The 25,222-nt window shown below is 40.1% G+C and overlaps 1 long non-coding RNA gene across 4 annotated transcripts; it reads left to right on the plus strand.

The window, feature by feature from the left end:
• The first annotated feature begins 772 nt into the window (after positions 1–772).
• On the plus strand, positions 773–21,761 carry LOC140732125 (uncharacterized). 4 transcript variants are annotated; one of them, XR_012099989.1, is made up of 5 exons: positions 1,044–1,396; positions 1,802–1,952; positions 9,774–9,987; positions 19,402–19,440; positions 20,720–21,761. It is a non-coding gene; the product is annotated as an uncharacterized lncRNA (long non-coding RNA). The 4 variants fall into 4 exon arrangements; XR_012099988.1 differs by lacking the exon at positions 19,402–19,440 and having other exon boundaries at positions 1,046–1,396; XR_012099991.1 differs by lacking the exons at positions 1,044–1,396; positions 19,402–19,440; positions 20,720–21,761 and adding an exon at positions 773–976 and having other exon boundaries at positions 9,774–10,241.
• Positions 21,762–25,222: the final 3,461 nt, after the last annotated feature.

Raw genomic sequence — 25,222 nt, forward strand, 5'->3', positions numbered from 1 at the left:
TTAAGAAAATTATATTTTGAATAACTTTAAAATGTTCATTCACATTTTTCCATTGGGGAAGACCAATTTATATTTGACTAGCCGATATACAAGACAAATTAAATTTCATACAAGTCATATTAGCTTAACATGTTATGCGTTTACTCCTTTTAAATTTAACATTCACCATTGTTACTTAACAAAATATCCAACAATCAACTTCTCAATGTAAACAATAATTTCACTATGCTGTCAGTATGTTATCTCAATCACTCATTTCCATCCCTTCTTGTAACTTAAACGCAATTCCCGTGTTTACCTCGTAGACATTTCTGGTTTCACTTTGCTCGTGCCAGGAAAGAATGTACTTTCCAAAATAGCAACTCACAAGGCTAGACACATCACCTCCTCTAGGGCTCCCTGCATTTGCCTGCTTCTGTACCACTCACTGATAAATCTCTCTGTCATGCCTCTTATGACACACAACGACTGATTCTAAACCAAATAATATTAATATTTGATTCGAATTTAGATTGTCAATCCCCAATTGCTGCTTACAACTGCGAATAACTTACATTTATGTTGTTCCTCTTAGGTACTGCCTTATCGATCGATCACGCAGGTAGGGATGCGCCCTGGACTTGCAGAAGACTGACAGCTTCTCACCTTCCTTCATGTTATCGCCTCACCTGCATCGTTATTTTTCGTCCTTCCCGATCCCCGTAAATGTTAACACGACGCTGCGCGCGCACCGCGTCCACCTTCGCCTCCTCCCTCCCAACTGTACTTTGACCACGCACTCCCAAAGTACAGGAACAGCAGCTCGCCGTCATTAAAAACTTCAGCGATGACAGCTGCTTCTGAGGAAGCCTCAGACCCCGTACCTTCGCGTTCAAGGCGCCGCTCCCCCTCCAACAGCTGCTGCCGGTGTCGGTGCTCCTCGTCTCTAGCCGTACCACGCCGCGACGGTAACTCCCATGGCAAAACTGAGCAGCAGGTGCGCGACGTCACTCCCGCCGCGCCTCTCCCAATTCCTCACTCCCATCGGCACTCGGGAGCGCGCGGCTCCTCCCAACGGTCGGCGGCCGCGGCGCCGGCGCCGGCTCCGAGCCCAGTGCACATGCGCGCGGAGCTGTTCTTCATCGGCTGCAGGTGCGAGGAAGAGCGGCGGGGTGAGGTGATTCCGTGGCACCTCGGCTTCGACAAACTTTGCCCCGCTGGTGTACCGTGAGTGCGCTTCACTCGCGTTCTGCTTGCTTCCGTAAAACCGGCAGGTGTCAAAATGTGTTTGCAATGTTGTGATGCGCACAGCAGACTCTCACGAATGGGAGCGAGTTAAATGACAAATTGGATATGAGTTTAGTTCTTGCTTCAATTCTTTCTTTGGCATACCAAAATCGAGAATTTCCTGATTGAGGTATTTATTGTGCCGTTCATTTCCTTGGTGTTAATTGCATAACTCTTCAATTATTTTTCCCAAGAGCCAACTTGTATCACATTTACGTATTTAAACATATTTAGAACATTAAAAATCATATACTCAACTTGTTCAGTAATAAAGTATGCAGTTTTTAACCCTGTTATGCTGATTTCATATCAGTTGAGTAATTGATATTTCAGTGGCTATCTTCAGTGAAATGAACACAAATCAAAAGCACATAATGATATTAGACCTCAGGGAAATGTCTTTCCCGATAACCTGGGGCAGTGATCATTTGTTGTTATTAAGCCCCTTTAGAACTTTGTGCACTTCAAGTAGTTTAATTTTTTTTGAACTTTAATGAATACAGGCCTATTCAGTGCATTTTTTTTCATTTGATAGTCCTACCATCCCAGGATTCAGGCTGGTGAACCTTCATTACTGTCTCTGGTTGGCAATTGTATGAGAAGTTGTTTGAAATATGACAATTCCAAAAAGCACCTCAGTACAACTTAACACCTTGACCAGAGTTCACCTTCAACCAACACTTGAGGTAAGGATTGATGTAATATTGAATAGCTGAAGGCACTGACGTTTTTAACATGCATTAAAATCATATCTTTGTCGGTTACAAGCAGATGTTTGAAAGCTAAAGAGCCTTCCTGTTTCTCTGAAGGAGAACCATAGAATTATTATTCAGAACTTTATAGAGTCATACACACAAAAACAGGCCCTTCAGCCATCCAGTCCATGCCGAACCATTTAAACAGCCTACTCCCCACTGATCTGCACCAGGACCATAGCCCTCAATACCCCTACCATCCATATACCTATTCCAACATTCTCTTAAATGTTGAAGTCATGCTCACATGAGCCACTTGTGCTGGCAACTCATTCCACATTCTCACAACCCTCTTAATGAAGTTTCTCATGTTCCTTTAAACTTTTCACCTGTAACCCACAACCTCTAGTTGTAGTCCCCACCCAACCTCAGTGGAAAAAGCCTGCTTGCATTTACCCTACCTATACCCCTCATAATTTTGTATACTTCTATCAAATCTCCAAAAAAGCAACGCAACAGACTTTTAATACCATAAATCAGTGAGTTGTCTTGTTATGTCTCCCCTCTGGCTGTGAAATGGGGTCACCTCTTTTTCCCTTATTAGGGAGAGAGGGACCCTGTGGTATGTCAAATACTAAGCGAACGAGTACTTTGGGGTACTGCAAGTACGTGTATTTATAGTTGCTCTGCTGCATGCTTAAGTGCTCAGTGGGGGCCGCCAGTGCTTTTTGCTGGTGGGGGTTGTTGCTTTGCTGCTGCTTATGTATGGAAGGGGGGGAGTTGGGGGGCCTTAGGGTTCTAACATTCAACTGTCATTCATTCTTTGGGGCACTCCTCTGTTTTTGTGGATGTGAAGAAAAAGAATTTCTCTGATATTAAATGTACCTATTGAAACCTATTAAATAAAGTCCTAACCTATTCAATCTTTCCTTAAACGCAAGCCCTCCAGACCTGACAACATCCTTGTAAATTTTCTCTGTACTCTTTCAACTTTATTAACCTTATTTACACCTTTCCTGTGGGTAGGTGACCAAAACTGCACACAGTTCTCCAAATTAGGCCTTGCCAAAGTCTTATAAAACTTCAACATTTCATTCTTTATTTGGTACATGGGTGTTGCCAGAAAAGCTAACACTCATAATTACTGTTAAAAAGGTTGCGATTGAACACCACTTGAACTGCGCAGTCCTTCTTCTAAAAGTACTCATAAAATGCTATTGGGTAGGGAGTTGCCAGAATTTCACTTGGTCACAATGAAGGAATCACAATACATTTCCAATTTGAGTGATGAATACCAGTTATGATAAAGCTCCATTAATCCATTGCATTCAGGACTTTGGCAGTGTCAGACCAATAGATTTTCTGGACTATCAGATGTACTTTAAAAAAAATAAGCTATTGCATTTTAAATTCATTTTTTACAAAAAGATGTTACACAGTAACATTTAATGGACCCTTCAGCTTAGAAGGAGCATGGAAACTAGGGCCCTGCATGCAGAAGTGAGTGCTGAAGCTGGGACCTCAGTGAGTGGAAGGGAACATGGGAATTGGAGCCCCGATCCTCCAAAGAAACCACTCCTTGTAATTGATACTCGCTTTTAATTGATGCCAGGCAACATCATGGAGTACCGCTTCTTAACATTCTCCAAAGCCTCCACATTCATCCAAAGCACAACCAAATTTGACCTCACCAAAGTTTAATACAATGACATAGTTACTCTGACCGATGAAGGCATCCTCTTTACCTCCTTATATATTTCTGTTAACTGCATTTTATGTGCAGTGTTTTTATTATCAGTAGAGAACGGGGGGGGGGGGGGGGGAAATAAAGAGTAACTACCTATAATTTTTTTTAAGAATTCTTGGTCTGAATAATAATTGTAAGAGGCTGATGGGGCAACCTGATAGAAATATTAAATTCTCAGAGGCATATATTGTAGATTGGATAAATAGTGTTTTTCCATATGGAGAAGTACCAAATACTGGAAGGAGGAAGTTTAAGGTGAAAGTGGAAGTCTTAAATAACATTTACAAGGAAATTTGCTTTTGCACAAAGAGGGATATGTATGTGGAACACCCTTCCAGGGGAAGCTGTGGAAGCAGATGTAATAGCAGTATTTAAAAGGTATTTCGAAAAGCATATCAACCACATGCAGGCAGATGCAACTTGTTTGGCATCATATTTAGCAAGGCCTTTGACAAAGCTTGGCTTGGGTGCTGTTCCAGAACATTAGGTCACTGGATTCAGCATTGACTTGACAGAAGACAGAGAGTGGCAGTTGATGGTTGTGTCTGACTAGAAGCCTCTGATCACAAGGATCGCTGATAGGTCTGTTGTTATTTATTAACTACTTACATTCATCATTTAGGTGATAATGTGGGAAAATGGATCAGCAAATTTGCAAATGACACAAAGATTGGGGTCATAGTGGACAGTGAGGAAGGCTATCAGCTGATCTAGACCGGCTGAAAAATGGCAGGTGGAATTTAGTGCAGACAAATGTGAGGTTTTGCTGTTTGGCAGGACAAACCAATGCAGTACCTACACAGTGAATGGTAGGACACCAAAGTGTTCAGTAGAACAAAGGGATCTGAGAATACAAATCAATAATTCTTTGAAGGTGGTATCACGAGTAGATAGGATTGTAAAGAAAATTTTTGGCACATTATGTTTCATAAATCAAAGCATTGAGTACAGGGTGTGGAATGTAATGTTGAAATAGTATGAGACATTGGTGAGGCTGAATTGGAGTATTTATCAACTTGCCTACAGAAAGATATTAAAAAGTTCAAAGAAAAAAATTAGAAGGATGTTGCACGACTTAAGAACCTGAGTTATCGGGAAAGGTTGAATAGGTTAAGACTTTATTCCCCGGAGTGCAGGAGCATGAGGGGAAATCTTACAGATGTATACAAAATTATGAGCAGTATAGATAGATTAAATATATATAGTCATTTTCCTCAGAGGTTGGGTAAGACTGGAACTAGAGGTCATAGGTTTAGGATGAAAGGTGAAATATTTAAGGGCAACCTCTTCAGTCAGGGGTGGTCAAAATATGGAATGAGCTGCTGGCAGAAGTGGTGGATGCAGGTTCAAATGCAACATTTAAGTTAAGTATGGATAGGTACATGTATGAGAGGGGTATGGAGGGTTATGGCCTGGATTGGTGTATGGAACTTGGCAGAAGAACAAGTTGGCACAGATTAGACAGGCCATGTTCTCTAATGAATGAGACAGGAAATAAATTGTTTTTGATACATTTTGCAAAACTAGTTACTACTGTTTACAAGAAGTTACAGTTAATTTTAAAAGAGGATAGAACAATTAGCAAACTACCTTTGCATGAATAAAAATTAAATGTAAAACAATATTATATGTTGAGCCAATTGACAAATGAATGTCACAATTGAATCCAGCTAAAATACAATAATGTAGTAAAGAATGAATATTTTCAATTAAAGTGTAATGCCACCTTTTTCTCCAAATCTATTGCACTGTCATGTAGACAAACACACAAAATGTTTCATAAAATGTCCTATGGCAATTTAGGTTTTTTTTCCTCCTCACCCATGATAGTTTTCTCAGGAATGTAGCAAACAGGAAACACCCATAGTGCAAAGTTATACAAAGATTAAAGAAAATAAAAGGCACTGTAAAACCAAAAGTAATTAGGCAATACAGTGATAATCTTGGGTTTTAAAAGCAAGGAATTTGTAGCAGTAAGGGAAAACTGAATGACATAAAAGGGGGAAAAATGCTGTTTCACAGAGGAATAATAAAGTGATAAATATTCATTTTAACCCTGGAAATGCAGAAAAGAGGATAAACGTGTGTGTCTATGGATCCTCTTGGCCTTTCAGCAGACTTAGAATCCAGTTAACTGGATTGGAAACAAATAATCTTTGACTAAGAAGGACTCCCTAAGGACTAAAATCACACATATTTGGCCATCCTTTTGATAATTCTTTTGTGACTTGGCATCAAGTTTTTACTGAAAAATAAGATGAGAAACGATTAGTTTTTTTTTTGCGTCAAATCAAATCCGTGACGATTATGCTGGGCAGTCCACAAATGTTACCTGAACAAAAGGGACGGGTTACACCAAGGGAAACCAATATCCTTGCAGGTGGTTGGCTAGAGGTGTTAGTGATAGTGCTGGGGTTGAGGTAGTTGGGTTACCAACAAAGGCAATGTGTAATGAGACTGCTAGCAAGGAGAGTCTGATGACAGTGCAAAATTGCAGTCAACAGGATGAAACATAGAAAACCTACAGCACAATACAGGCCTTTTAGCCCACAATGCTGTGCCGAACATGTACTTACTTTAGAAATTACCTAGGGTTACCCATAGCCCTCTATTTTTGTATGGTCCATGTACCTCTCCAGGCAGCCTCTTAAAAGACCCTATTGTATCTGCCTCCACCACCATCGCCGGCATCCCATTCCATACACTCACCACTCTCTGCGTAAAAAAAAAGTCACCCCTGACATCCCTTCTGCACCTACTTCCTAGCACCTTAAAACTGTTAACCATTTCAGCCCTGGGAAAAAGCCTCTGACTGTCCACACAATCAATACCTCTCATCAGTTTATACACCTCTATCAGGTCACCTCTCATCCTCCGTCACTCCAAGGAAAAAAGGCCAAGTTCATTCAACCTATTCTCGTAAGGCATGCTCCCCAATCCAGGCAACACCCTTGTAAATCTCCTCTGCAACCTTTCTATAGTTTCCACATTCTTCCTGTAGTGAGGTGACCAGAACTGAGCACAGTATTCCAAGAGGGTTCTGACCAAGGTCCTGTATAGTTTCAACATTACCTCTCAGCTATAGAACTCAATCCCACAGATGATGAAGGCCAATGCACCGTATGCCTTCTTAATCACACAGTCAACCTGCGTAGCAGCTTTGAGTGTCTTATGGATATGGATCCCAAGATCCCTCTGATCCTCCACACTGCCAAGAGTTTTACCATTAATACTATATTCTGCCATCATATTTGACTTACCAAAATGAACCACTTAACACTTATCTGGGTTGAATTCCATCTGCCACTTCTCAGCCCAGTTTTGCATCTTATCAATGTCTCCGATAGGATGAGTTGCAATCTAAAAGGCAGACAAAATTGAAAAGAGCGAATACAGGACTGAGGGTGTTATATTTGCAGAATAAGGTAGATGAACTTTAGTAGTTACAGATTGGCAGGTATGATGTTGTAGGCATCACTGAATCATGGCTGAAAGAAGATTATAGATGGGAGCTTAATATCTAAGGATACACATTGTATCGAAAGGACAGGTAGGAAGTTGGAGGGGATGGTGTTGTTCTGTTGGTAAAAAATGTATACTACTTCTGTTTTTGCACAATTTTTTATCTATACAATATTCATATACTGTAATTGATTTACTCTTTTTCTCTTTATTATGTTTGCATTGAACTGCTGCTGCTAAGTTAACAAATTTCATGACACATGCTGGTGATAATAAATCTGATTCTGATTATTAAATATGGATGAGTTATCAAGTTAGAAACTCTACTAATTCTCTGGAAGTGAATTCCAAAGTACATTAAGTTATAGGCCTTTTTGAGAAATCCTTTACAAATGTAATGTGTGCCCCAGAGGCCAACTGCTGAGAATGGGTATGCTGAAAGTTTAGCAGCAGAACTTGTTCCGGGGAAGTCATGTGTTGTGAAGATATGCATTTTGATTTAAACATACACCTGAACTTTCTTTCAAGCCCAAAGTCAAGCTTCTGCTCCTCCTGACACATAATGCAATAATTTTATAAAAAACTTGAACTTACTGTTCTATTCCTCTTATGGCTGATATTCTTTACCATTCGATGGGTTTGATAAATAAAAGCTATCGCTTCCATAATGCTTTACACTTAAATCTCACTGATATCATTGTGACTTGACATAAATATGTTTGAAGGGATTTTGAGAAGAGTCTTACTTGATTATGCGAGCATTGAAAACCCATAATTTCAGAACTGTGGGATGCTTCAGCTTGGTTACATTTGTTGAATGATTTTAAACTGCTTACGCACTGCATGGACAGAGATAAAATTATCATAAATGGCTGTAAATTCAGATCTTTTAATGTGTCGTGTAGTGATGATTCTCAAAAGGATGATCTGTAGTGCCTGTTTATTAGATGGCAGGAAGCTTTTTGGTTAAAATGCCTTGTATCTGATGAAGACATTAGAGACTGCAAATGCACTAACCTGGAGAGGAAGAAAAGAAATATTTGTTTTATCCAGTGAATGCTTTTTATACAGTTAATCTGGGTACACAAAGATAGAAAACAATTGTATCTTTAAGATCATGTATTCATTTTATTGTTTTCCAATGATTGCATCTCTAATGAAAATTATTATTTATTTTTAGTGAATGATAATGAACCTGGTAACTATATATATTTTCATTTTTATGAGTAGCTTAGCAGATCATAGGCTGTGACATCAGAAACTAAGCAGTGATTCTAAAGAGTACCAGAAATAATCAGGCAGCAATTGCTTCAGCTTGCATCTTTCTTACATAAAAGATGTTAGGAGAATGGAAATGATTCAACAACCTACAGCTTATGAGTCAGATACGCCCAGTTTTATTTTAGACAGTCATCAGTGTGAAGCTGAGAAATGAAACAAGTAGGAATCTCCTTCTTGTTTTGATCTGCAATGGATCAACTGCAACATAAAATAAAAAAGGAATGGAAATTGTCTTGTATATTATAGTGCCTTGATGGTAGTAGGGGAACAGAAAAAAACAGAAGCAGGAATATGCTATTTGGTGGATCAAGGCTACGCCACCAAATCATGACTGATCTCCCTCAATGCTATTTTCCTGTGGTTGGCTATTGCAGTATTCAGAAATATATTAATTTGTTTTGTAAGAATAAATTACTCAGCTTCCACTGTACCCTATCTGAAGAATTCTACGGATTTATCACCCTCTGAGTGAAGAAGTTTCTCATTCACTTCTATTTCTTTTTCTTACATATCACATATGTTTGTATATCAGTGACAAGAAGAAATCTACAAGGTACACCACTGAAATTTTCCTAAGATCCTTCTATAAAACCTCTCAAACAGCCTGCATCATTTACCATCAGGTCAAGAGCAGCAGGCATATGGAAAAAAACACCTTGTTAATTGCATTCAAAATCAAACATTGCCCTTGGATATTACTTCCTTATTCCTTTATTTTCAGTGTTCATGAATTCCCTGTTTTCATGAACTGGCTCAAACAATTGTAGAAATTGGCCTGATACTCCCACCACAGCCACCTATTTAACGATAACTGAGAAAAGGCAATATATGTTCTTCTTGCAAATGCAGTTCACATCCTTTATTGGAAAATAATAAACAAATTATTGTTCGAGCTGTTAACTGAAAATGATGCTAGTAGCCTTAACTTTTACAAAATTAATCTAATTAAACATTTCTAAGACATAACTTTCCAGACTGACTTTGACTGGTAAATGGCTTCACAATTTAAGCCATCTATCAAGTGAAAAAATACCTTCCCACTTCAGTCCTATATGGAAAACTCTTTAGTTTTGGACTCTAATATGTTATGAGACTGGGCTTTGTTCGTATGATGTGATACCCATGTCTAATTCATCTTGTGTAAACTTTTCACTTGGCCATTATCAGAGGGCAGTTATCTTACTGGGTTTGGAGTCACGTTTAGGCCTAACTGTGTAAAGAATACAAGATTCACCACACTGTTCCAATAAAATTGATGGAAAGATGAATGTTGCTAAATACAAAGAGTTCCTGAATTAAAAAAACTTGCTAACCTCTGCCAGGAAGCTTAAACTGGGGAGGAAATTTGTCTTTCAGCAGGACAACAACCCAAAGCACACTGCAAGAGCAACAATGGAGTGGCTTCAGATGATGAAAATTGATGTCCCTGAGTGGCCCAGTCAGAGTGCTGACCCTAATCCAAACATCTCCAGCAAGACATCAAGAGCGCCGTCCTCCACCGCTCCCCAACTAACCTGGCACATTCTGAGCAATTTTGTAAGGAGAAATGGGCAATCTTGCTCCATCATATTGTGCAAAGCTGATACTTATAAAGCCAATAGAGACTTATCCAAAAAGACAAATAGCTGTAATACTGTGAGAGGTGGTTCAACTAAGTACTGAGCAAAGGGGGATGAATACTTTTGACGTCCTGACATTTCTATTTTTAAATACAGTATTTAGTTTTTCATGTTTTACAAATTTCCCTGATTTTTTTGGACTCTACTGTTGGGGGAGAAAAGGAGCGTGTGACTCACAAATAAAAATTCTTAGTTAAATTGATCAAAATCCCTGGTCGTAATACTCATTTTTGTGAACAAAAGGTTGGGGGCTGAGTACAAGGCACTGATTCAGGGCTTACAAAGTAATCACGGATTGCCTTAACCTACATTTAGACTAGGTAAATCCAATTAGTGCTAATAACACTGAGGATGAATTCTTACAATATGTAGAAACTGAATTTTTAGATTGCTACGTAAAGGAATCAATTAGGGAATATGATATTTTAAGCTTACCAGAAGGATTAATTAACAATATTGTTGTGAAGATGCTTCAAGGAAAGTCACCATAATCTGATAGACTGTCCTAAAGACTTAAAATGTTCGAAATTTGAAATAAAGCCAGAAAATACTGGAAATACTCCACAAATTAAGCGACATCAGTGTAAAGTGAAAAGGAAATATCAGCCCCCAGCCTCCTGATGTTTTCTGCGAATTAAAACTAACATTTTTCTCTCTTCCTCAGTTCTGATCGAGTCTTTGACCTGAAACATTGACCTTTTCCTCTTTCAAAATACGTTACCCAAACTGCTGAGTATTTTAAGCATCTTCTGTTGTTAACACAACAGTGGGGTAAAAACATACCTTGATAGTGGGGTGCATCAAAAAGATGTTCCCAGTAATACAGAAGAACAAGGTTTCAGTGAAAATGAGGGAGTAAAATCAATTAAGCTCTACTGATATTAATTATTTTGAAATGTGAAAATTCTAAGGACAAGAGTTCTGAAAGAGGTTACTATGAAAGCAGTTGGTGCTCTGATTATAGTCTTCCAATATTCTATAGATTTCTTGAATAATGGGATCTTACTATTTAACAAAGGAGATAGGGAATTTGAAGAGATATCTGCACCTGGGGAAGCAGCATCACGGTTAACTTGCACATTTTAATATTAAAGTACGCCATAAGATAAAGTATGGCTGAGCAAGAAATCTCAGAAGTATGAATAAGGATTTGTCACAAAAATGTTCTTCTAAACTCTCTGCACTGGAGATTATAGGATTGTAGCAACTCCAAGACAATAATGCACTTGGATAGGATAAGAATACCCAGAGAACATAGATGAAAACTTGATTGATATATTTGGAGTCAACAGTATATGCCATGTTGTCTTGGAACACACAGCATTTTGGGAAATGCTTTTATCAGGATAGAACGTGCAAGAGAAAATTGAAAAGAATAATGGTCTTTCCTGAGCCAAAAACTGTTCCCAAGACAACTAATTTCTACGGAGGTACAGGGAAAGGTGATAAGTCTCTAAAACTACAAGATGCTGAGTTCCTCCAGCATTTTCTATATTGCTCCAGATTCCCGCATCTGCAGTAACATATCTCTGCCCAAGTCATCTGCTGTGTCGCTTTAGAAGAACTTGCTGTTTGACAAGCTAGCACCAGTGCTGCTATTCCCCTCTGCCTAACTGTGCTTGTGCTTGGAGTTTCACCATGCTCAGATCCCATTTCTATACTGTCCTCACAGACTGTATTTCATCTAGTGACTGCAATTGAAGTTACCTTCTCATTTCCTTCAGCTTGCTTATATTGATTATACATAAGAACATAAGAAACAGGGGCAGGGCTAGGCCATCTGGCCCATCGAGCCTGCCCCGGCATTCAATAAGGTCATGTCTGATTTGTCCATAAACTCAGCTCCATCTACCTGCCTTCTCCTCATAACCCTTAATTCCCCTTAATTAGTTACATTGCTTGTGGATTTTAACTGATGAAGTGACAATGGTAAGATTATTCTTTGGAGAGTAGGAATTGCACACTGACACCATTTTCAGCATACAAGTCCCACAGGGGACTGTGGGTTGACAAGAGAGAGAGATGTAAAAGGACATGTAGTATGAGGATATCATTACATTTAATGTTTTGAGCTATGTTTAAGGCTTTACATGATCAATATTTTGTGTATATTTGCTTTCACACCCCTAAATTACATATTATTTAGTGCCTGAATATGTTACATTTTGGACATTTTATATTCCACTTCAAATAGTGCAGAAATCAACAATTTCATTAAAATAATTAACAATTAAACAGCTTTTTCTGAGATTGTCAGGAATTATTTGTTTTCTCAGTGCATATGAGGCAAGAATTTTAAGCATCTTCAAACTTTTAAATCCCTGTATTTCCAATCATTTGATTGCCCTTTGCAAATTATCCCTATTATTTCTGGGTAGTTGATGGTTGAAAAATCAGGGGCAATCGGGTTACAGGGAAATAAGCAGGATCATAAGGCAGAGACCTCTGAGTCATAAGAAAATATAATACAAATATGTAAGTTTAGGTGATTTTGAAGGATCCTAGCAAAAATCCATCAGTAACATGCCATTTGGGTACTTAACAACCCTCCTATTGGATCAGTGTTGGGATCACTTCCTTTCACGATAAATCAGTGATTTGGATGATGAAGTTTCTGACCAAGTTCTCAGGTGATACAAAGGTAGGTGGAGGAACTGGTAGTGTTGAAAAAGCAGGCAGTCAGCAGAAGGACTCAAACAGATTAGGAGAATGGACAAGGAAGTGGCAGATAGAATACAGTGTAGTGAAGTATATGGTCATGCACTTTGGTAGAAGGAGTAAAGACATAGACCATTTTCTAAGTGGGGACCAAATTCAGAAATCAGAGCTGTAAAGGACTTGTGAGTCTTTGTGCAAGATTCCCTAAAGGTTAACTGGCAGGTTGAGTCCATAGTAGGGAAAGCAAATGCAATGTTAGCATGCATTTCGAGAGGACTTGAATGTAAAAGCAAGGATATAATACTGAAGCTTTATAAGGTATTGGTCAGATCGCACCTGGGGTATTGTGAGCATTTTGGGTCCCTTATTTAAGAAGGGATGTGTTAGCATTGGAAAGGTTCCAGAGGTGGTTCATGAGAATGACCTGAAGGAATGAAAGGAGGAGCGTTTGATTCCTCTGAGCCTGGACTCAATGGAGTTTAAAGAATGAGTGGGGATCTCATTGAAACCTATTGGATAACCAACACACCAATCATGTGTTGGAGAGCAAGAAAGGGTCAGGCACGAAAGGGAGAAACTGCCTAGCGTCATTGACGGAGTGGTCTGAGTCAGAGTGTAGGACTTTGGCTCATTCAGGCTTCGGAGAGGTAAGTGGGTAAGTAGACTTCATTTTTTCCTTGCATTTTTTGAGGAATAGAGAGCATGCCTATAGGGTTAGTACTTTGCTGTGGGTGTCAGATGTGGGAATCCTGGGAATCTTCCAGTCTCCCAGATGGCCACATCTGCGTCAGGTGCACCAAGATGCAGCTTCTGAGAGACCATGTTAGAGATCTGGAGCTGTGGCTTGATGACCTACAGCTTACTAGGGAAAGTGAGCAAGAGATAGATAGGAGCGACAGGGAGTTAGTTACCCAAGACTGCAGGAATTAGATAAGTGTGTGTCAGGGAAGGGAAGGGAAAAGCTCATATAGTAGAGAGCACCCCTGCAGTAACTGTTATCTCGTTTTGGATGCTGTTGGGCGGGGGGGGGGTGACTTGACAGGGGACGACCATGGTGATTAGGTCTCTAGCACTGAGCCTGGTTCCATGGAGCAGAAGGGAGAGAAGAAGATGAGCAATACGGTAGTTATAGGGGATTCCAGAGTGAGGGGAACAGACAGGAAGTTCTATCAGCCTGTTAGAGATACCCACATGGTATGTTGCCTCCCAGGTACCAGAGTACAGGAAGTCTCGGATCAGGTGCAGAGTATTCTGAAGGGAGAGGTTAACAGCCAGAAGTCTTAGTACGCGTTGGTACCAATGACAGAGGTAGATAAAGGGAGGATGTCCTGAAGAGAGAATTCAGGGAGTTGGGTAGGAAGCTGAAAAGCAGGACCTCCAGGGTAGTAATCTCAGGATTGCTGCCTGTGCCACATGCTAATGAGTACAAGAATAACATTGACAGGCATATTAATGTGTGGCTGGGAGACTGGTGTAAGGGGCAGGATTTCCGTTCTTGAATCATTGGGGCCTCTTTTGGGGGAGGTGCAACCTGTACAAAAAGGATAGGTTACACCTGAAAGGGGTCCAATAACCTAACAAGCAGGTTTAATAGGGCTTAAACTAATTTGGCAGTGGGATGGGAACTGGAGTGATAAGGCTGAGGGAGGGGAAAACAGAAATAAATCAAAGATAACATGCAACAGAAATGATAGACAGGACAGGCAGGAGATGAGACATAATCACAGCCTGTGGGATGATTTACAGGGCAATAGAGGTGTGGTGCAGTTAAAACAGAAAGCAACAAATACTGGACTGAAAGTTTTATATTTGAATGCATGCAGCATTAAGAAATAAAATGGATGTTATTGAAATTCAGCTACAGATTGTCAAGTATGACATTGTGGCCATCTCTGAAACTTGGCTAAAGGATGGCTGCCATTGAGAGCTGAAAGTCCAGAGATATACGGTATATCGGAAAGATAGGTTAGTAGGCGGCGGGGGGGGGGGGGGGGTGTGGCCCTGTGTATAACAGATAATATTAAATTATTAGAAAGGGATGACATAGGATCGGAAGGTGTAGAGTCTCTATGGGTTGAGTTAAGAAATGGCAAGGGTAAAAGGACCCTCATGGCAGTTGTATACAGGTCTTCAAACAGCAGCCAGGATGTGGATTACATATTACAGCAGGAAAAAGAAAAGGCGTGTTAAAAGGGCAATGTCATGATAATCATTGGGGATTTTAACATGAAAGTGGATTAGGAAAACCAGGCTAGTACTGGACCTCGAGAGAATTTGTAGGGATGACTTTTTAGAACAGTTTGTTGTTGAACCTGCTAGGGGATCAGCTGTGCTGGATTGGGTGTTGTGCAATGATCCGGAAGTGATAAGATAGTTTAAGATTAAGTCACCCTTAGGGAGCAGTGGTCACAATATGATCAAGTTCACTTTGAAATTTGAGAAGGAGAAACTAAATTCCAATGTGTTGGTATTTCAACAGAATAAAGGATATTACAATGGCATGAGAGAGGAACTGGCCAAAGTTGACTGGAAAGGAACACTAGCAGGAAGGACAGCAGAGTAGAAATGGCTGGAGTTTCTGCGAAAAATGAGGGAAATGCAAGACAGATATATTGCAAATAAGAAATTTTCAAATGGAAGAAGGACACTACCGTGGCTGAGAAGTGAAGTCAGAGCCCTAAAGGCAAAAGAGAGGGCATACCAGGAAGCCAAAGCTAGTGGAAAGATAGAGGATTGGGAAGCTTTTAAAAACTTGCAAAAGGAAACTAAGAAGGTCATTAGGAAGGAAAAGATGATTTATGAAAGGAAGCTGGCAACTTGTATCAAAGAAGATACTAAAAGCTTTTAAGTATATAGAGACATAGAAAACCTACAACACAATACAGGCCCTTCGGCCCACAAAGCTGTGCCAAACATGTCCTTACCTTAGAACTACCTAGGCTTACCCATAGCCATCTACAGCATTTTTCTAAGCTTCATGTACCCATCCAAGAGTTTCTTAAAAGACCCTATCGTTTCTGCCGCCAGCAGCCCATTCTACACACTCACCGCTCTCTGCAAAAAGAACATGCCCCGACATCTCCTCTGTACCTGCTTCCAAGCACCTTAAAACTATGCCCTTTCATGCTAGCCCTTTCAGCCCTGGGAAAAAACCTCTGACTATCCGCACGATCAATCCCTCTCATTATCTTGTACACCTCTTATCAGGTCACTTCTCATCCTCCGTCGCCAAGTTCACTCAACCTGTTCTCAGAAGCCATGCTCCCCAATCCAGGCAACATCCTTGTAAATCTCTGCACCCTTTCTATGGTTTCCATGTCCTTCCTGTAGTGAGGCAACCAGAACTGAGTACAGTACTCCAAGTGGGGTCTGACCAGGGTCCTATATAGCTGTAACATTACCTCTCAGCTCTTAAACTCAGTCCCACAATTGATGAAGGCCAATGCACCCTATGCCTTCTTAACCACAGAGTCAACCTGCGTAGCAGCTTTGAGTGTTCAATGGACTTGGACCCCAAGATCCCTCTGATCCTCCACACTGCCAAGAGTCTGTCCATTAATGCTATATTCTGCCATTATATTTGACCTACCAAAATGAACCACTTCACACTTATCTGGGTTGAACTCCATCTGCCATTTCTCAGCCAGTTTTGCATCCTGTTAATGTCCTGCTGTAACCTCTGACAGCCCTCCACACTATCCACAACATGCCCAACCTTTGTGTCATCAGCAAATTTACTAACCCATCCCTCCAATTCCCCTTCCAGGTCATTTATAAAAATCACAAAGATTAGGGGTCTCAGAACAGATCCCTGAGGCACACCACTGGTCACCGGCCTCATTGCAGAATATGACCCGTCAACAACCACTCTTTGCCTTCTGATTTCAATCTTATTCAAGTGGTAGCCATCTGTATGTGAACCTCAACCATCAGTCAACAGATTATTCTTAAAACTTTTGAAAGAAAACAGTAACCAAATGCAGAATTGTCAATATAGATCTATAGTTGCCTATGGTAGAATGTGCAAGGTAGCTCACACAAAGTGCTGGAGGAGCTCAGCAGGTCAGGCAGTATCAATGGAAATGGATAAACAGTAAACATTTTGGGCCAAGACCCTTCATCAGGACTGGAAAGGAAGGGGGAAGAAGCCAGAATAAGGTGTTGGGGAAAGGGGAAGGAGTACAAGCTAGAAGGTGATAGGTGGCTCCATGTGAGTGGGGTGATGAATTCAGAAGCTGGGAGAAGGAATCTGATAGGAGAGGAGAATACACTATGGGAGAAAAGGAAGGGAGGGGCGGCACCAGAGGGAGGTGATAGGCAAGAGAGAAGAGGTTGGGTGGTGGGGGGGAGGGAGAGAAATGAAAAAGGGAATGGGGAGAGTTGAAAGAATTACCAGAAGTTGGAAAAATCAATGTTCTGCCACCAAAGGGTAAAAGAGAGATGAAGGTAGATATAGGACCAATAGAAAATGATGCTGGAGATATTGTAATGAGAGACGCAGAGATGGCAAAGGAACTGAATGCATATTTTGCAGCAGTCTTCACAGTGGAAGACATCTGCAGTATACTGGACATTCAAGAGTGTTAGGGAAGTGAAGTATGTGCAGTGAAAATTACAACTATGAGGGTGGATAAATCTCCTGGGCCTGATGGAATACACCCTTGGGTTCTGAAGGAAGTAGCTGGAGAGTTTATGGAGGCATTAACAATGGTCTTTCAAGAATCAATAGATTCTGTCCTTGTTCCGGATAACTGGAAATTTGCAAATGTTACTCCGCTATTTAAGAAGGGTGGGAGGCAGCAGAAAGGAAATTATAGACCTGTTAGCCTGATATTGTGGTTGGGAAGTTGTTGGAATTGATTGTTAGGGATGAGATTACAGAGTACCCAGAGGCACATGACAAGATAGGCCAAAGCCAGCATGGTTTCCTTAAAGGAAAACCCTTCCTGACTACCCTACTGCCATTTTTGGGGAAGTTACAAGCAGGGTAGACAAAGGAGATGTAGTAGATGTGGTGTACTTGGATTTTCAGAAGGTCTCTGACAAGGTGTCGCACATGAGGCTGCTTAGCGAGATAAGAACCCATGGAATCACAGGGAAGTTACTAACATAGGTGGAGCACTGGCTGATTGACAGAAAACAGAGTGGGAATAAAGGGATCCTATTCTGGCTGGTTGCCAGTTACCAATGGAGTTCCACAGGGGTCGGTGTTGGGACCACTGCTTTTGACGATGTACGTCAATGATGTGGACTATGGGATTAATGGATTTGTGGCTAAATTTGCCAATGGTACAAAAATAGGTGGAGGAGCGGATAGTGTTGAGGAAACAGAGAGCCTACAGAGAGGCTTAAATAGTTTAGGGGAATGGGCAAAGAAATGGCAAATGAAATACAATGTTGGAAAGTGTATGGTCATGCACTTTAGTGGAAGAAATAAACGGGCAGACTATTATTTAGATGGGTAGAGAATTCAAAATGCAGAGATGCAAAGGGACTTGGGAGACCTTGTACAGGATACCTTAAAGGTTAACCTCCAGTTGAGTCAATGGTGAAGAAGGCAAAAGCAATGTTGGCATTCATTTCTAGAGGTATAGAATATAAAAGCAGGGGTGTGATGTTGAGGCTCTGTAAGGCACTTGTGAGACCACACTTGGGAGTATTGTGTGCAGTTTTGTGCTCCTTACTTTAGAAAGGATATACTGACATTGGAGAGAGTTCAGAGAAGATTCACGAGAATGATTCCAGGAATGAAAGGATTATAGTATGAGGAATGTCTGGCAGATCCTGGGCTGTATTCCCTGGAGTTCAGAATGAGGAGGGATCTCATAGAAACATTCCGAATGTTAAAAGGCCTGAAAGGATTAGATGTGCCAAAGTTATTTCCCATGGTAGGTGAGTCCAGGACAAGAGGGCACAACTTCAGGATTGAAGGATAGCCATTTAGAATAGAGATACGGAGAAGTTACTTTAGTCAGAGGGTAGTAAATCTGTGGAATTTGTTGCCACAAGCAGCTGTGGAGGCCAAGTCATTGAGTGCATTTAAGGCAGAGATAGATAGGTTCTTGATTAGCCAGGGCATCAAAGGATATGGGGAGAAGGCATGGGAGTTGGGATGACTGGAATAATTGGATCAGCCCAGGACTGAATGGTGGAGCAGACTCGAAGGGCAAATGGCCTACTTCTGCTCCTATATCTTATGGTCTTATATTGAAAGGCCAAGATAGAGTGAATGTAGAGAGGATGTTTCCTATAGTCAGGGAGTCTAGAAACCAGAGGGCACAGCCTCAGAATAGGACATCCCTTTAGAACAGAGAGAAATTCATTGCCACAGATGGCTGTGGAGGCCGTCTTTGTGTGTATTTAAAGTGGAGGTTGATCAGGTCTTGATTAGTAAAGGCAACAAAGATTACAGGGAGAAGACAGAAGAGGGATCGTATATCAGCCATGATGGAATAGAGGAGCAGACTCAATGTACCAAATGGCGTAATTCTGCTCCTTGTTTTATCGTCTTGTGGTATTTTTCAGAAAGTGTTATTTTAAAAACTGAAACCAGGACTGCTCATAATTTTTCCCTCCCTCCCTTCATATCCTGTTTGGGTTCAATCCTTCCTCTTGAAACCTCACCATCGTTTGTGTAGCAGAGAGCCTAATATTAATCTTTTCATCCATGCAGGCCGCCTGTGGGAGGCATGCCCAATTTTTGCAACTCACAGTGAGTATGCTGACATGGCCTGAAAACTTGTCACTGTCTAATCTTAGGCCTTTCTGCATGTACATGGCAATTACACAACACAAAGTCTGACCTCAAAATAGCTGTAAGACAAATTCTACCCGTTATTTATAGCAGAGAAAGACAGAAAAGGAGGAACTGGAGAAGCAGTTTAATAAAGCCCCGAGAATTCAGTAGATAAATTTAACAATTGTATTAATGAAAATTTGTAAGGTCTAGACCTTAAAAGCCTGAGAGACAAAGCAAACTTCAATTCTTTCTAATTAATGTTTCTAATAGCAATATAATTAAAGCTAGTCAAATTTAGAGGCAATTTTAGGTCCAAACTAGTAAAAGTTGGTAGCTTTCCTCCCTGTTCAGGGCATTGTTTCTTATTTCTAGATTACTGATCTGAATTTAAATTTCTCAGCTGCTTTGGTGGGATTTGAATTTTGGACTTCGGACTGCTTGTTCAGTATTTCAAAATTAGTCAAACATATGTGATCAAGGCAAAGGCCTCATCTTAGTGAATTTTATGCAATGTGAAAGTTAAGGATCAGAGCATAAGTTTAGATGCTGTTGTGAAATTCTGGAATATTGTTCATCTAAGGCATTTTTCAAATCGTCCCAAAAATCATTCTGCTCAATTTGCCCATGTGAATATGCCATATATCCAAAATTAGTAAAGTCTCTTGTTTGAAGATTCAAAATAGTTCCTAATACAGTAAAATCCAATACCTCAGAGGTGGCTGGATAAATACAGGAAACCAGGAGAGTTTTTAAAGTGGAAAAGATGTTACACTTGGGCAGTTACACTCTTTTGACCTCGGAAATCCAGTTCCAGTGGTACAAATAGTTGCAGTGGGTGACCATGACTTCTTCTATGCCTTGTCATACCCTTTGCTGTCCACAGAGCGTTGCAGAATTACCTTCCTGGCCATTGGATCTCACTGATGATATCATTACCCTGTTGTTCAGAAATACTGATTGTGTGGCCTCTTGTTCCTGACTCATTTTAAAATAATCAGTAAATTCTTAGTCACTAATGGAAGTCAGAGTTTATAAATAGGTATTTTAGAAAATATACCAAGGACATACCAAAAAACTCAAGGATTTCAACTAGAAGGAAAAGATTGGATGAACTGTGATTATTTCATTCCAATCGAAGGGTACTGCAGTGAGATTTAAATGATATATTGTATCAAATTGAAGTAGAGTTGATAGGAAGGGTCTGATTTCCTCAATGGAGGTTGTAATCAATGCTTATTGATCTCCCCTTCAGGACACACGGCAGTTCTCATTGAGGGGTCAGCTTCAAGCTCCCGGATGTCAACATCAAAGAAGATCTATCCTGCACCCAACATATTGATGCAATTATAAAGAAAGCATGTCAGCTGCCAAATTCTAAGGAAGCTTTTAATTATATTTTATTCTGTAACTCAACATTTTGTTACTTTTGAATGGTATGATTAAAAAAAGGCATTGGCTAGGAAGTAGATGACGTCTAGTCATCAATCAACAACAGAATCAGAAAATTAAGAGTTCCACCAGAAATGGGCCAAACTCCTGGAACTTCCAGCATTTTGTGTGTATATCCATACCTCAATGACTGCAGTGGTTTGGGAAAGTAGTTCACCATCACTTTCTGAAGGCAGTTAGAGATGTACAGTTAAATGTGGATCAGTTGCAAGCTTACATCCCTTAAATGCATAAAATACCTCTCTAAATCTTATCCCTTACCCTAAACTAATGCCCTCTGACTTAAGAAACCTTTCCTATGGGGAAAAGCTTCCTATCACCTATATTATTTTGTACAGCTCTATCCAGCAGTCCATCAGCTTCCTGCCCTTCTAAGAAAATAAACCCAGCTCTTTCATCTTTCCTTATAGCTGAAATATTCCTTCCATGGCAGTATCCTGGTAAATCTTCTGTAAACCCTTTCCAATGCAATGACATTCTTCTTAGTGTGTGACCAGATCTATATCTCAGCTTTGACTTCACCAAAATTTTATGAAGTTTTACCAGGGCTTACATGTTTTTATATTTTATGACCCGGCTTATGTAGGAAAACATTCTATGTGCCTTCTAATCTACCTGTGGTACCACCTTTAGGGATCTCTGAATTTGTACATGGAGTATTACTTTCATTAATGATTACTACCATTATCGATTACCATTAATGGAGAATTACTAATTTACATACTTTGGTAATAAATTTACTTTAAACTTTAATAGACATCCCAATATGACTTCCACTCAACATAAAAACAGCAAAGATGGTACCTAATAAAGCAATATGACTAATAAACTGTTTACACCATTGAGTCCTGTGCTGAATATGAGTTTAATGCTTTTATCTTTCCATTTCAATGCAGATACCAGCAATGTTAAATGAGATGTGTACAATTCTAAACTGTAAGTGACTGACATGATACTTCACTGAAAGCCAGTTCAAACAACTCCAAGAAAGGAATGTGATAGAATGATTACCAAATACAATTGTGCAGAATGGAAGATTCCCCAAGATCCAAGGAATCAATACTGCAACCACATAATTGTGCACACTTCCTTGAACCATAGCACCTTGTGCATTAACATGATTCAATTTTCTCGGTCCATTTTTAAATGAGTGATTTTCCTTGCAGCAGCCAAAAGTTTATTTCAAAGCTATTCAAAGTTCCAACACTCTTCCTCCTGAGATACAAAGTAACCTGCCTCACATCTCACTGGGTAGATGTTCTGGACTGATGCCTGTGAAGGAAACAGTAGATAACACTGTCCATTGATTTGTTGGACAGACTTGTGTGGAAGTGAATTAGTATCTTCTGAAAAAATGAGCGAAAGTTCACTAAAATTTTTTCAAAAGCCAAGATAGGAATTTGAAAAGCAAAATAGAGATTAATTTGAGGAATACTTTTAATACGTTTATGTATTAGCGTTTCCCAAAAAAATCAACAGATTGCCAGTCAATCCAATGTATATTTTGCACAATGGTATTACTGAAGGACTGAATAATACCAGTTTCTTCTGAACTACACACTTATGTTTACATTCTGTGTAACATAAGTTTAACTTGGGGAAGATTTTGTGTCTGCATTTTTTTTTTGTCTTTGGATTGTATGTCTGCAATTCATAATCTCAGATGCTATTGTACAGGCCGAAAAGAAATCTCAGTGAAATGAGATTTATTTAACTTGCTCAGTCCATTTAAACTTTCTCATTCCTTTTCTTAACTGTAACGTCTCTCTTAAAATACTTCAAATTTAATACAAATCATCATGTACATTATCACCAGTGATCCATCGCACACAACTGCATGGACTAGATTAGGCAGCTGTTGATCCCAGGAGTCATGGGTTCGTGCCTCTGGTGGACTGTGTCCACTCCAGGGCGCAAGCCTGGGTGGGAATATTTGAAGAACCGGCTGTTGCCCATGCAGCAGGCTCCCCCTCTCCACATCACTGATGTAGTCCAAGGGAAGGGCAAACGCTGATACAGCTTGGCACCAGTGTCATCATAGAGGTTGCCAGAGTGAAGTTGTAAACAACATCAAACTGCCTTAGGGACTCCGCCTCAGACTTATTCCTCGGTGTTTACTCCCAAAGCCTTTCCCATGAGTGGGTATGGCCACAAGGCAGCGGAGGTTTAAAATCAGAGCATTCCTTCCCCTACGCAGGCTGCCATCGAAGGCTGACAAGCTCCGCCTGTCCCTATCTGGACTAGATACATGCTGGAGAATTTAATAACAAAAGTATGTTTCTGGCTGATGAGTGATCTTGATCCCACTGATTAAACAAGGAATGTTTTCTTGATGTACAATATTACTAGAAGTAAAAGGCACACAGGATTTAATAAACTTTGATGCTGATAAGTAATTTTAATGTAAACAGCTTTGAGAATAGTTTGAAGTTAAGCCATAAATAGCAAAGACTATTAGCAATTTTTCTGTCTCTTCAATACTCATTTTGCTGTCCCACTTGATCGCTACTCACGTTACCTCAATGGGAAGGTTATCTGATAATGTAAATAGAATTACAAATAAGGGCAATTTCTGTATTTTTTACTAAATGTAATTCTATTTACCAGCAGATCACAGATACAATTATGTTGCATTCTAGGGTTTAGGGAATTCGTGTTGGCTGAACCCATATAACCATATAACAATTACAGCACGGAAACAGGCCATCTCGGCCCTTCTAGTCTGTGCCGAACGCTTACTCTCACCTAGTCCCACCTACCTGCACTCAGCCCATAACCCTCCATTCCTTTCCTGTCCATATACCTATCCAATTTTTTTTAAATGACAAAATTGAACCTGCCTCTACCACTTCTACTGGAAGCTCGTTCCACACAGCTACCACTCTCTGAATAAAGAAGTTCCCCCTCATGTTACCCCTAAACTTTTGCCCCTTAACTCTCAACTCATGTCCTTGTTTGAATCTCCCCTACTCTCAATGGAAAAAGCCTATCCACGTCAACTCTATCTATCCCCCTCATAATTTTAAATACCTCTATCAAGTACCCCCCTCAACCTTCTACGCTCCAAAGAATAAAGACCTAACTTGTTCAACCTTTCTCTGGAACTTAGGTGCTGAAATCCAGGTAACAGTCTAGTAAATCTCCTCTGTACTTTATTTTGTTGACATCTTTCCTATAATTCAGTGACCAGAGCTGTACACAATACTCCAAATTTGGCCTCACCAGTCTTGTACAATTTTAACATTACATCCCAACTCCTATACCCAATGCTCTGATTTATAAATGCCAGCATACCAAAAGCTTTCTTCACCACTCTATCCACATGAGATTCCACCTTCAGGGAACTATGCACCATTGTTCCTAGATCACTCTGTTCTACTGCATTCTTCAATGCCCTACCATTTACCATGTATGTCCTATTTTGATTATTCCTACCAAAATGTAGCACCTCACACTTATCAGCATTAAACTCCATCTGCCATCTTTCAGCCCACTCTTCTAACTGGCCTAAATCTCTCTGCAAGCTTTGAAAACCTACTTCATTATCTACAATGCCACCTACCTTAGTATCATCTGCATACTTACTAATCCAATTTACCACCCCAATATCCAGATCATTAATGTATATGACAAACAACATTGGAGCCAGTACAGATCCCTGAGGCACACCACTAGTCACCGGCCTCCAACCTGACAAACAATTATCCACCACTACTCTCTGGCATCTCCCATCCAGCCACTATTGAATCAATTTTATTACTTCAATATTAATACCTAACGATTGAACCTTCCTAACTAACCTTCCATGTGGAACCTTGTCAAAGGCCTTGCTGAAGTCCATATGGACATCCACTGCTTTACCCTCGTCAACTTTCCTAGTAACCTCTTCAAAAAATTCAATAAGATTTGTCAAACATGACCTTCCACGCTCAAATCCATGTTGACTGTTCCTAATTAGACCCTGTCTATCAAGATAATTATATATACCATCTCTAAGAATACTTTCCATTAATTTACCCACCACTGACATCAAACTTACAGGCCAATAATTGCTAGGTTTACTCTTAGAACCCCTTTTAAACAATGGAAACACATGAGCAATACGCCAATCCTCCGGCACCATCCCCGTTTCTAGTGACATTTGAAATATTTCTGTCAGCGCCCCTGCTATTTCTACACTAACTTCCCTCAAGGTCCTAGGGAATATCCTGTCAGGACCCAGAGACTTATCCACTTTTATATTCTTTAAAAGCACCAGTACTTCCTCTTCTTTAATCATCATAGTTTCCATAACTACCCTACTTGT

The sequence above is a fragment of the Hemitrygon akajei genome, chromosome 8, assembly GCF_048418815.1.
Source record: "Hemitrygon akajei chromosome 8, sHemAka1.3, whole genome shotgun sequence".
NCBI classification, from domain to species: domain Eukaryota; kingdom Metazoa; phylum Chordata; class Chondrichthyes; order Myliobatiformes; family Dasyatidae; genus Hemitrygon; species Hemitrygon akajei.